Here is a 13,809-nt window from a genome sequence, read left to right on the forward strand (position 1 = left end):
TTACGGTTGTTTTGTTATTTATTTAGGGGCTGGGGTTTAGTGAGGTGAGGCTGATGTGGTGATTAATTAATCTATTAAGGTAGCGGGACTATTATTTGCACACTTGTTTTCATCTTCTAATTGTGACTAAATGACTACAAATAGACCCGCGAAAGTATATATTTTTAGAATCGCCAGACTTTAAGCTTTTCACAAGTGTATTTTGCATGCCCGTATCTGCAATCTACGACGCGTTACTCAATCAAAGGTGAAAAATTACTTTTTCGGTAAAAAAAATAATTACGCATTTATGCTGGCGATAAGAAGTATTTTTTTCACTTTTCCTAGTTGTTCAATAGTCTGGTAAATTGAATGTGTCTGGTTAGTTTTATGCAAGCAACGCGTTTTAAAAAATAGTGTCCTGAATTTCAATTACTGTTTTAGTCGTATTGCCCCCAACTCAAACCACAACTCGTTGGTAAATAATCGATGAAATAGTTTGTCTGGACACATTCAAGTTCCTCTCATTGTCACCTTAAAGCTGTGAAAATTTGGTGTTAATCCGACGACAATAAGTATGCGTTATTTTTTGTTAAAGACCTTGTATTTTGAAAAACATAAACTCCTAGAAAACGTCCATAAAGTAACAGCAAAGATTTTCAAGCTTGTTTATCGACACAATCAATTTGTTTTCCCATCAAGATCTGTTTTAACATGTGCAGGGGCATCCACATGTGTAAGGCTATTGGAAACCAAAAAAATAAAAGAATGGGATAGCTATAATTGGATAAATTCGGCATATGAAAACACCAAAATCAATGATTTTTTTTTCAGTGGCTGTGTGACCTTGTGTCTGACACATTCATATGCAAATGACTAATCTGTGAAACAGACAGGGGCGGAGACAAACCACTCAAATGTTTGGAAACACTCATTGTGTGTCAGATAGCTACTGATAACACATCCTAACATTGCTTTGTCTTGAGTTTATCTTTGAAACTTATAGGCACACAGATTAAACCTGTGTTGTTGATTTTGGAAAACACTACTGAGGCTGCCTTGCTTCCCTTCAGAAAATCTATATTTTAACCAACTTACATGACATTCTATGTTATATTGACTTTATCATATGAAAGTTTATGGTGCATTTCATCAATTAATAAATAAATGTGAAAATCGTAATTTTCAACACAAATAATAGTCTCGCTACTTTAAGATTAATTTCTTAGATGTACACGACCCAGGGTCATGTACCAGTATTCTTCACCTCTATCTGAACTATACAGAAAAGATAAGATAACTTTATTGACATTATTCTTTCTATAGAAGATGAACATAGTCAAGTGAAATAAAAAAAAAAGTAAAAAGGATAATCAAAAAATTAAAATAACAGATTAATTAAAAGGCAATTACAAGGTAGTACAGAATCAGGTGTTTTATTAATACACACCTGTTTGCATTATAAACACACCAAGCTTAATGTGGCAGTGTGTCATAATGTAAATAAATTTATCGGGATGATCCATTGAAGTAAAATTAGGATTATCCTTATGTAAGTCTGTAAAACGTATCTGCCTCATTTTATTGTGCCGTGGGCAGTCCATAATGTAATGGTACTCATCCTCAACTGAGTTATTGTCACATCTTGTGCAGATTCTGTGTTCCAGTTTTGTTTTTGGTCTAGTATACCTCCCTTTCTCAATCATAAGCTGATGGTCACTAATTCTTAATTTACAAATATACAGTACTGTAAAATGACTAATTTTCACTGGGTTTAAATTTCACTGATTTACCATTTCGGGCATATTCAGTGGGTTTTAAATTCACGGTTTCGTTATTTAGATAATGTGTTCTATGCTAAATTTTACATATTCACTGTGTTTTAATTTAGCGCATTTTTCCAGTCAGCGAAATAAGCTAAATTAAAACCCAGTGAATAATTACCCCCTTTACAGTATGTGGATGACATACCTTTCTATATAGATCATCGCTGGTACCTGGAAATTGGTATCTAACAAAAAATAAGACTTTGAGATGTAGTTTTCTTTGAGTTGTTTATAGTTGTTTGCTAAGAACTATGAGTCCAAATGGTAAATTTAAAGATGCAATGAAAAACCTAAAAAGAAAAGGAATAAAAGCCTTATTCTCATTAAAGACCAAAATTGGATCTGGTAATCTGGACATGTCCATACTACTGTCACTATTTGATAAACTTATCAGACCAGTTATTGTGTATGGGAGTGACATTTGGGGAGAAGAAAGCTCTACAAAATCAATTGTAGAGGATGTTCAGCTTACATACTATCGGTACATTCTTGGTATCTCAAAAAATACACCAATCATGGCAATATATAGTGAATTGGGAAAATTACCTCTTGACTCTTTTATTAAGAAACAAATGATAAAATATGCCAATCGTATTGCAAATTCCACAAATACTCTACTTCAAGAAGCATACTATGTCAATAAAATTATTAAAAGTAAATGGTTTAAAAAACTTGATCTGATATTAAATAATATTAACCATTCTTATCTTTTAAATGAAACAAATATTATCTCATTATCAAAATTAAAAACAATTGATGAGAAATTAAAAGAAGAGTTTACAACTGAGTGGAAAAATGAAATAAATAATGACAATAGGAAAAAATCAAATTCTAAAAATAAACTAAGAACCTACAAACTTTTTAAAACCAAAATAGAACAAGAAAACTACTTAACAATTATGAAAAACAGTGAACTTCGCAAATCCTTAACAAAATTTAGACTTGGCAACCACTGTCTGAAAATTGAAACAGGCCGGCATACAGGATTGGATTTTAAAGACAGAGTCTGCAATATGTGCGACAATGACCATGTTGAAGATGAACAACATTTTGTCACAAATTGTCCTCATTACAATGAAATAAGATCAAAACTTTACATTGTAGCTAATAAACGTATACCAAATTTTGACAAATTTAGTAATGAAAATAAATTCATATCATTACTAAGTGACGAGAAAATGTCAATTCCTTTAGCGCAATATTTAAAAAACTGTTTTAATACAAGACAGCAGCACCTACATAAACTAAGCCAGTAATACATTCCTTGTATTCAACTTATTATCTTTTTTTTTTTTTTATGCCTTTTTGTTCCCTTACTCTTTATGTGGTTATTTTTCTTTTACTAATATCTGATTTGTAACCCTTTTCATCCCCTCCGAGGGATGTTGTGTGTTAATAAATAAATAAAATAAATAAATAAATAAATAAATAAGAACAAAAATAGCAATGACCTCCAGCAAGATATCCTTGACCCTTTTTATATTGTTCAGCCTACATATATTCAGTGGTCATCACATTCTGCAGGAAATGACTCATACAATTTGACACCTGGCTGGTCATAAAAGTCAACAGAACACAAAATGACTAAATTAAAAAATAAATCTGTGAAATAAGCTACAAAATTTGAATTCAATTAAAAAAAAAGCAACATGCAATGTTTAAGGGATGAACCACTGATAATCAGGGGGTGACTGATAAATGTGCAATTATTTTATATTTTTTTTATAAGCTGTAAGAATTGACATGTACCTTAATTCTTCCACATTTTCCCCAAATCAGGATACAATTTTTTTTCCTCTGCAACTTCACCAGATTTATAATTAATTTTAACTATAATTATTTTTTTTGTTTTTTTGAACTATTTTTTTTATTGCCTACAGGTGGTGATTAAAATTTTGAAATGTGGTTAAAGTGACTTTCAAGTTCAACTTTGACCCCATCCAGAACATTGAGGGAGAAAGGGAGTTGCACATTGGATGGGTGGGATAATTACTACATGTATTTTTTTTATACAAACAAATACTTGTAGGATGTTCTTCTAAGAAATGTTGGTAGTCAATGAGCTATCATAGACACCCATAGTCTATTACTGATTGTGAAAATTTAACTAGCCAAGGAACAGAGTTTTCATAAGAACATGATTCTACAAAGAATCTATCTGTATTGGTATGTTCCTGTTTACCACTCAAACAATTCTGTAACAAAAATTGATTTTTACTTGTATTTTATTACCCATTTATTTAGGATGGGTGGAATGGGAGTGATGTGGCACTATCAATTTTCTTGTTGTCTTGTGTCAGTTAATTAATCTATTAGGATCTTTAACCCCTTAGATGTACACGACCCAGGGTCATGTACCGGTATTCTTCACCTTTATCTGAACTATACAGTACGACATGTGGATAAAATACCTTCCTATACAGGTCATCATCAACTCTATCATCAAGTGCCATTTTTTTCAAATCTATGTGCCCATAAAACGCCACCTACACCACAAATATTTATGTTTGTCACATTTCCTGTGATTCAAGTATTTTGTGGGGTTATGATTGTGACTGGGTAATATCCAAAATATGTAAGAAATTGCAGGCTATGGAAACAAATCAATCACAAGAAACGTTTACATAAGTAATAAACGCATAAGAGTAGTTTATTACGACAATACAGTACATCCACTGATATACCGGAGAACTTACCATAAAGTAACATGTAAGCAAACGTTAAACACAACAACGCGGTAAAGACTGGCACTAAAATACTTGTGCGTCCTATTTATAGGCTCGGTAGGATACTGAACCCTAGGCGAGAATATCCCGCATTGGTAGAAAGTTAACATTATAGAAATATGTAACAAAGTGGTGTTTTCTATAGTAAGCAAATAACACCGAATAAACGGCAAGGTAAAGACTATGTCTAATTATAGTAAACACGTACTGCGTGTGTGACTCAAACCGGCGCTCGCATACGGCACCTAATCACCTAACTTCACTTGGTGTTTTCTATCACGTTCGCACTTGTGTCAACATTATGTCTATTCATAGAGACGTGGTTTAAAGCAAAAAATTGTAAGCAAGTAAGTAAATAACTTTATTGATTTTGTGTCCTTATTGGGATCTTGAAAATAATACAATAAAGAATGTTGTTTAAATAAATAAACAACAGCTAGCTAAAAAAGTAACAAAATAAAAGTAAACAATTAGAAAATTAGATCAATAAGTAAAACAGAACAAAAAATACAAGAAATGTTAAATTGAATGATTATTTTGGGGCAGCTGGTGGTTTTTTCAGTGCAATATCTCTGCGGTTAAAGCAGTTAAAAATGAATTTTGCATAGTCAGTGATTTCTTTGTTGTCGGTAGAGGTGAGAATTTTTATCATGATTTCTTCCTCAGCAACACCAGCTGAAGATAAGTTATATTCAGTGAACAGTTTAATCTTCTCCTCTTGGTGTAGTTTGCATTTTAGCAGAAAGTGTTTCTCGTCTTCTACTTCATCAAGATCACACACAGACTTTGCATTTTCTATGGTCAATGTCAATATTTTTGTATCGCCCATTTGTATCTGGAAGGTATGGGCACTTATACGTAATTTTGTTAGGGCTGACCGATGGTTGGGATTTTTAACTACTGTTAGATATTTTTCATAGGTGTAATTCTTTTTCAGTAATCTGTAGGTTCTAAGTTTGTTTTTATGATTTTTAGATTTATTGTCATCATACATGCTGTTTTCAGCGACTGTTTTAAAACATTTAATGAGTCTATCTAAGATTGGATGAAGTAGACTGTAATTGCTGTTATGTTTACATTGTGTCCATGCGTCGCCAAGGTCTAGAAAGTTTAGGATGGTTTTTATTCCTGTTACCCAATTTTGTACGCCTGCATCATCTAGCTGTACGCCCAGCTGGTAAGCTTTATGAACTAATGTACTATGATCATTTAATCGCATCCAATATTTCAGCATTTGTACATGTATCAAATATATAAAAGTACTCAAAACAGTATTTAAAAAATCTTTGATAATACAATAATAAGTGTTTTCCAATGATAAAGATCAAATTCTGAACACGACATATTTTCATCATTTTGATACCTGGTAATTATGTTTGAAAAATGGACGATTCAGACATTAAAATACCAGTAAATGTGAAAATATACACAACTCTTACCGTTGTTTCTGTACCTGTGTAAACTTTTCTTGAACAATTTGATGCTTAAGAGTATCTTCAAAACAGTCTGCGTTCTCTCCACTCTGCAAATCAATGCAATACTATAAAGTACAATGTGACAGCCAAGTAATATATTATAAATTCAATCAATAAAGTCAAAGCTCCTCTAAAGAAAACCTCTCTGATTGGCTGGCTATAATGATGACATAACTACTACCATATATGGCAAGCAGAACTCTAAAGTGTTTTCTGCTTTCTGACTGCTCAGTACACATAAGGCTAGACTTTTTTTATTCCTTGTTTCTCAAGTTTTTATAAGGCAATTTTTTTTGAGGAGGGCAAAAAAAAAAATTAATTTTTTTTTTCCATTAGATTAGTGTGATTCTCAAAGGATTGTAAGTGAGATCATTGATCGGAGTGAAGAAATGATATAAGACTTCAGTACTTTGATCATGATACTCCCACGAAAATGCAACTTGGGTTTGTTATGCGGCGGGCGAAAAAAAAAATGAAGATAAAAATAAGTTTTTTTTAGCAATTTTTTGCACTTTTACAAGTTGGTGGGTGCGAGAAATTACGCTGAAATGAAGTTTTATTTTTATTTCATTTTCGGCTCCTGTTCATTCGACAGGTTCGCGAAACAAGGGATAATAAAAGTCTGGCCTAAACAGGGTCATGTACAGGGTCATCCTTCACCTCTATCTCAACTATACAGTACGTCATGTGGATGACATACCTTTCTATACAGGTCATTGTTGGTACCTGGAGATTGGCATCTATAACAAACAAGTGTGATGCAAGTTTAACACAATAAAGACACTCACCTTTGACTTTTGAATATTTAAGTGTTTTTATACTTTGGTTATATGTGCTATATAAAAATTATTATTATTATTATTATTATTACCTCTGATTGACATCATAATTGTCATATAACAAAGTCTAAAGTAATTATTTTCATTTTGGACAAATTGGTTGTAAAACGTTTGATGCATTTGTAATGTCAATTTTAGTGCAAATTACATGTATGTTTTTTGATAAAATACACAAAATTTTATCTAACAATCAATAAGATTGTGAGATAATGTACTTTTCCAAGAGTTGTTAATAGTTGTTTTCTAAAAACAAAAATAGCGCTGACCTCTGTGTTTATTCTTGACCCCAGCGGTCATTACATTCTGAAGGAAATGACTCATACAATTCAACACCTGGTCATAAAAGTCAGTAGAACACAAAACGACTAAATTTAAAATTAAAATCTGTAAAATAAGCTACAAATTATAAATTTAACTAAAAAAAACAACAAGCAATGTTTAAGGGATGAACCACTGATAATCAGGGGGTGACTGTTAAATGTGCAATTATTTTATATTTTTTTTAGCTGTAAGAATTTACATGTACCTTCTTCCAAATTCCCCCAAAATCAGAATATAATTTTTTTTTTCAAAAGTTGTTTTCTGTGCAAACTCCTCCATATTACAGTTATTAGTCATTATTGTTTAAAATTTCTCTGATTGGCTGGATATAATGATGTCATAAACTACTTATATATATAAACTGCACGCTACAATTTTTTTCATATTATTTCCATAGTAACTGTTCAGTATATAGTTCCTCAGTTTTTGTGAATTATTTTAGATGACAATAAAAAAAACCTGTTACAACAAATTCTTTTTAAACAATTGAGAACCAAAAATTCACCATTTCTCATAAGTGTAGATGGTGCAATAAAAGTGACATACTTTTATGTTGCCTTGTACTCACAGTACAGCACAGTAGCAGAATGTACAAAGTTGTAGTGGTCAATGACCCCTCATAGCCGTCCACAGTCAATGAACTGCTGACTGTGAGACTTCTAGTTTTACAAGTTGGTGGGTGCGAGAAATTAAAATGAAATGAAGTTTTATTTTTATTTCATTTTCGGCTCCTGTTCATTCGACAGGTTCGCGAAACAAGGGATAATAAAAGTCTGGCCTAAACAGGGTCATGTACAGGGTCATCCTTCACCTCTATCTCAACTATACAGTACGTCATGTGGATGACATACCTTTCTATACAGGTCATTGTTGGTACCTGCAGATTGGCATCTATAACAAACAAGTGTGATGCAAGTTTAACACAATAAAGACACTCACCTTTGACTTTTGAATATTTAAGTGTTTTTATACTTTGGTTATATGTGCTATATAAAAATTATTATTATTAATATTATTACCTCTGATTGACATCATAATTGTCATATAACAAAGTCTAAAGTAATTATTTTCATTTTGGACAAATTGGTTGTAAAACGTTTGATGCATTTGTAATGTCAATTTTAGTGCAAATTACATGTATGTTTTTTGATAAAATACACAAAATTTTATCTAACAATAAATAAGATTGTGAGATAATGTACTTTTCCAAGAGTTATTAATAGTTGTTTTCTAAAAACAAAAATAGCGCTGACCTCTGTGTTTATTTTTGACCCCAGCGGTCATTACATTCTGAAGGAAATGACTCATACAATTCAACACCTGGTCATAAAAGTCAGTAGAACACAAAATGACTAAATTTAAAATTAAAATCTGTAAAATAAGCTACAAATTATAAATTTAACTAAAACAAGCAGCCTGTCGGCTGAGATAGCTCCGCTGTTAGCAATGCACATGGCAATTAAAGAACAGAAGATATCATTGGAAAATGAACAAATCTGAGAGAGGTCCACATGTAGTACCTATGTGTATAATATATCAAAGCAATTGGACTTGCGGTTTTCAACAAGAAGTCGAAAATATCACTTTTTACCAAAAATTACAAAAATATTCATCAAAATTAGAGAATTAAAGATATCATTATGAAATGAACAAATCTGAGAGAGGTCCACATGTAGTACCTATATATGTAATATCAAAACAATTGGACTTGCGGTTTTCAACAAGAAGTCGAAAATATCACTTTTTACCAAAAATTACAAAAATATTCACCGAAATTAGAGAATTAAAGATATCATTACAAAATGAACAAATCTGAGAGAGGTCCACATGTAGTACCTATATATGTAATATCAAAGCAATTGGACTTGCGGTTTTCAACAAGAAGTCGAAAATATCACTTTTTACCAAAAATTACAAAAATATTCACCAAAATTAGAGAATTAAAGATATCATTACAAAATGAACAAATCTGAGAGAGGTCCACATGTAGTACCTATATATGTAATATCAAAGCAATTGGACTTGCGGTTTTCAACAAGAAGTCGAAAATATCACTTTTTACCAAAAATTACAAAAATATTCACCAAAATTAGAGAATTGAAGATATCATTACAAAATGAACAAATCTGAGAGAGGTCGACATGTAGTACCTATATATGTAATATCAAAGCAATTGGACTTGCGGTTTTCAACAAGAAGTCGAAAATATCACTTTTTACCAAAAATGACAAAAATATTCACCAAAATTAGAGAATTGAAGATATCATCATGAAATGAACAAATCTGAGAGAGGTCTACCCAAGGTACATATACACCAAGTATCAAAGCATTCAGGCTTGTAGTTTTCAAGAAAAAGTCGAAAAAGTAAAACATTGACACGGACGACGACGGACGACGACGACGACGGACAATCACTCATATGATAAGCTCCGCTCGACAAAGTCGACAGCGGAGCTAAAAAACAACAAGCAATGTTTAAGGGATGAACCACTGATAATCAGGGGGTGACTGTTAAATGTGCAATTATTTTATATTTTTTTTAGCTGTAAGAATTTACATGTACCTTCTTCCAAATTTCCCCCAAAATCAGAATATAATTTTTTTTTTCAAAAGTTGTTTTCTGTGCAAACTCCTCCATATTACAGTTATTAGTCATCATTGTTTAAAATTTCTCTGATTGGCTGGATATAATGATGTCATAAACTACTTATATATATAAACTGCACGCTACAATTTTTTTCATATTATTTTCATAGTAACTGTTCAGTATATAGTTCCTCAGTTTTTGTGAATTATTTTAGATGACAATAAAAAAAACCTGTTACAACAAATTCTTTTTAAACAATTGAGAACCAAAAATTCACCATTTCTCATAAGTGTAGATGGTGCAATAAAAGTGACATACTTTTATGTTGCCTTGTACTCACAGTACAGCACAGTAGCAGAATGTACAAAGTTGTAGTGGTCAATGACCCCTCATAGTCGTCCACAGTCAATGAACTGCTGACTGTGAGACTTCTACTACTGAATAGGGTGCAATTATTATTTTGTTCATAATATTAATTTACTAATTAAAACCCGGTTTAAAATTAACATTAGAATATATTGTTTTCTTCACAAACCAATGAAATTAAAAACTATTAATCATTTCCCTGCAAATACATTTTTTTTAAAACATTTTTTACAATTTTAACTTTGACCTACTGGTACTCGTATTAGTTTGTGTCATTCGTTCCTAGAAACAAAATGTCAAAATATAGACTGCTCTGCTTGTTCTGTTTATTTGGAGGATGGGTTGGGGATGGTGTGACACTTTTACGTTTTGGGGTCACCTACTGAGTTCCTTGACCTTTATCTGAAGTATACAGGTCATCATAGGTATGAAATTCTTTGTTTGTGAATCATTGCTGGTACCTGGATATCAGTAACCATAGTAACAAACGAATACAAGAATAACACAAATTTATTGCAGTAATAACATTCCTGGTCACTGACTCACAATCATGCATGAAAAAGTAAACCAGTTTAATCCCTCAAGAAACAGATTTTGACACCTGGATGTGCATAAAAGACAGCAGAAAAACAAAATAATGAATTTAATTACAAAAATGCAACAAGCAATGTTTAATGGGTGGTAGTCATCATGCCAAGCATGCGCGAGATATACATGTATGGGTCTCATATAAACTAAGATGGCGACTTTGACTGTTGCGCAGATCAACGAGTACAAACTGAGACGTTACGAAGCTTCAATTAGGTATTTTTTAGGTGGTTGGAAGGTATCGAAGGAGTCATCGGCAGTTATTAGTGCAAGTCGTGCCCAGGTAAAACCTCATACTTGTGATTTCCATTAGAAAAGTGCATTGGATTGTGGGAAAATCAATGTTTATCAACACAAATGTCGCACATGAGCAGGCGGGAACTGTCACGCCTCAAGGGATGAACCACTGATAATCAGGGGGTGACTGTTAAATGTGCAATTGTTTTACATTTTGTCCAGCTGTAAGAATTGACATTCATCTTCTTTCAAATTCTCCCAAAATCAAGATATAATTTTTTTCACATAACTTTTTCTGTGCAACTCCTCCAGATTTCAGTGGTCCACCCTTAAGACAAGAATCTACACTAAAATGGCAGTTATCAATGCATTATTCACAAACTAGATCAGAGAAAAACTAGAACTCAATTGTAAAAAACATTTTCCCATCCAATTATTAGTTTAAATTTCTCTGATTGGCTGGATTTAATGATGTCATGGACTACTTTTATAAACTGCACACTACAGATTATTTTGAGAGTAACTGTTCAGTATATATTTCCTCAGTTTTTGTAAAATTATTTCAGATGACAACCAAAAAAACCTGTTACACTCATTCTTTTTAAACAATTGAGAACCAATAATTCACCATTTCTCATATGTGTAGATGGTGCAATAAAAGTGACATACTTTTATGTTGCCTTGTACTCACAGTACAGCACAGTAGCAGAATGTACAAAGTTGTAGTGGTCAATGACCCCTCATAGCCGTCCACAGTCAATGAACTGCTGACTGTGAGACTTCTACTACTGAATAGGGTGCAATTATTATTTTGTTCATAATATTAATTTACTAATTAAAACCCGGTTTAAAATTAACGTTAGAATATATTGTTTTCTTCACAAACCAATGAATTTAAAAACTATTGATCATTTCCCTGCAAATACATTTTTTTTAAAACATTTTTTACAATTTTAACTTTGACCTACTAGTATTTGTATTAGTTCGTGTCCATCATTCCTAGAAACAAAATGTCAAAATATAGACTGCTCTGCTTGTTCTGTTTATTTGGAGGATGGGTTGGGGATGGTGTGACACTTTTATGTTTTGGGGTCACCTACTGAGTTCCTTGACCTTTATCTGAAGTATACAGGTCATCATAGGTATGAAATTCTTTGTTTGTGAATCATTGCTGGTACCTGGAAATCAGTAATCATAGTAACAAACGAATACCAGAAAAAAAAATCTGTAAACTTAGCTACGAAATAATGAATTTAATTACAAAAATGCAACAAGCAATGTTTAATGGGTGGTAGTCATCGTGCCAAGCATGCGCGAGATATACATGTATGGGTCTCATATAAACAAAGATGGCAAATTTGACTGTTGCGCAGATCAACGAGTACAAACTAAGACGTTAAGAAGCTTCAATTAGGTATTTTTTAGGTGATTGGAAGGTATCGAAGGAGTCATCGGCAGTTATTAGTGCAAGTCGTGCCCAGGTAAAACCTCATACTTATGATTTCCATTAGAAAAGCGCATTGGATTGTGGGAAAATCAATGTTTATCAACACAAATGTCGCACATGCGCAGGCGGGAACTGTCACGCCTCAAGGGATGAACCACTGATAATCAGGGGGTGACTGTTAAATGTGCAATTGTTTTACATTTTGTCCAGCTGTAAGAATTGACATTCATCTTCTTTCAAATTCTCTCAAAATCAGGATATAATTTTTTTCACATAATTTTTTCTGTGAAACTCCTGTGTAGATGCTGCAATAAAAGTGACATACTTTTATGTTGCCTTGTACTCACAGTACAGTACAGGTACAAAGTTGTAGAGGTCAATGACCCATCATAGCCATCCACAGTCAGTGAACTGCTGACTGTGAGACTTCTACTACTGAATAGGGTGCAATTATTTCGCTTATGATATTAATATACTACATTAAAATTAATTCTTTTTTTCTATTAGATTTGTGTGATTCTCAAAGAATTGTAAGTAAGATCATTGATCGGAGAGAAGAAATGAAATAAAATTTTATTCCATGTATAACCTCGTTTTCAGCATTAATGAGGGATTTCTCATGAAAACTCCCATGAAAATGCAACTTGGATTTGTTAGGTGGCGGGCTAGAAAAAATGAAGATAAAAAAATTATTTGCACTCCCAAGTCGAGAAATTATTTGCGCGAGAAATTACACTGAAATAAAATTTTATTAAAATTTTATTTTTATTTCATTTTCGACTCCTGTTCATTCGGCGGGTTCGCGAAACAAGGGATAATAAAAGTCTGGCCTTATCAGTGGTTCATCACTTAAAGCGTGACTTATAAAAACTCGAGAAACAAGGAATAACAAGCCATGCATGGCACAGTTCCCGTTAGTTATCAAATTTAAGATATATAGTTTTGTTTATAGTAATATAGCTGGAATATAACCATGTCAGGAATATGATTTTTTTTTAATACATGTATTAAAATGATTGACATTTGTATCTGATCATCAAACAAGTACTTGTCCATATTGAGAGATATCAGCCATTCCAGCCATTTTGAATCCAATCTGAAAAATAGAATGACGTGCATCAGAAACCTGTAATGTCTAATGTATGTTATAAGTTTGAACAAAATCCATACATAAATGCCAGAAATGCTTGATATTTGAGGATTTTTTTAGCACTAAAATATCCACCATTTGGCCACTTTGAAAACGATCGTCAAACCAATATATCCGTATATCTATGACAAGATGTATAATGAGTATTAAAAATTTGAACATAATCAGTCAAAACAAGTCAGACATATACATGTAGGTCTGGAAACCCATTCATTAAAACAAAATGGCCGCCAGACAGCCATTTTGAATCTGATCTGAAAAATAAAAT

Source organism: Saccoglossus kowalevskii, chromosome 10 (genome assembly GCF_978046115.1).
Source record: "Saccoglossus kowalevskii chromosome 10, keSacKowa6.1, whole genome shotgun sequence".
NCBI lineage: Eukaryota > Metazoa > Hemichordata > Enteropneusta > Harrimaniidae > Saccoglossus > Saccoglossus kowalevskii.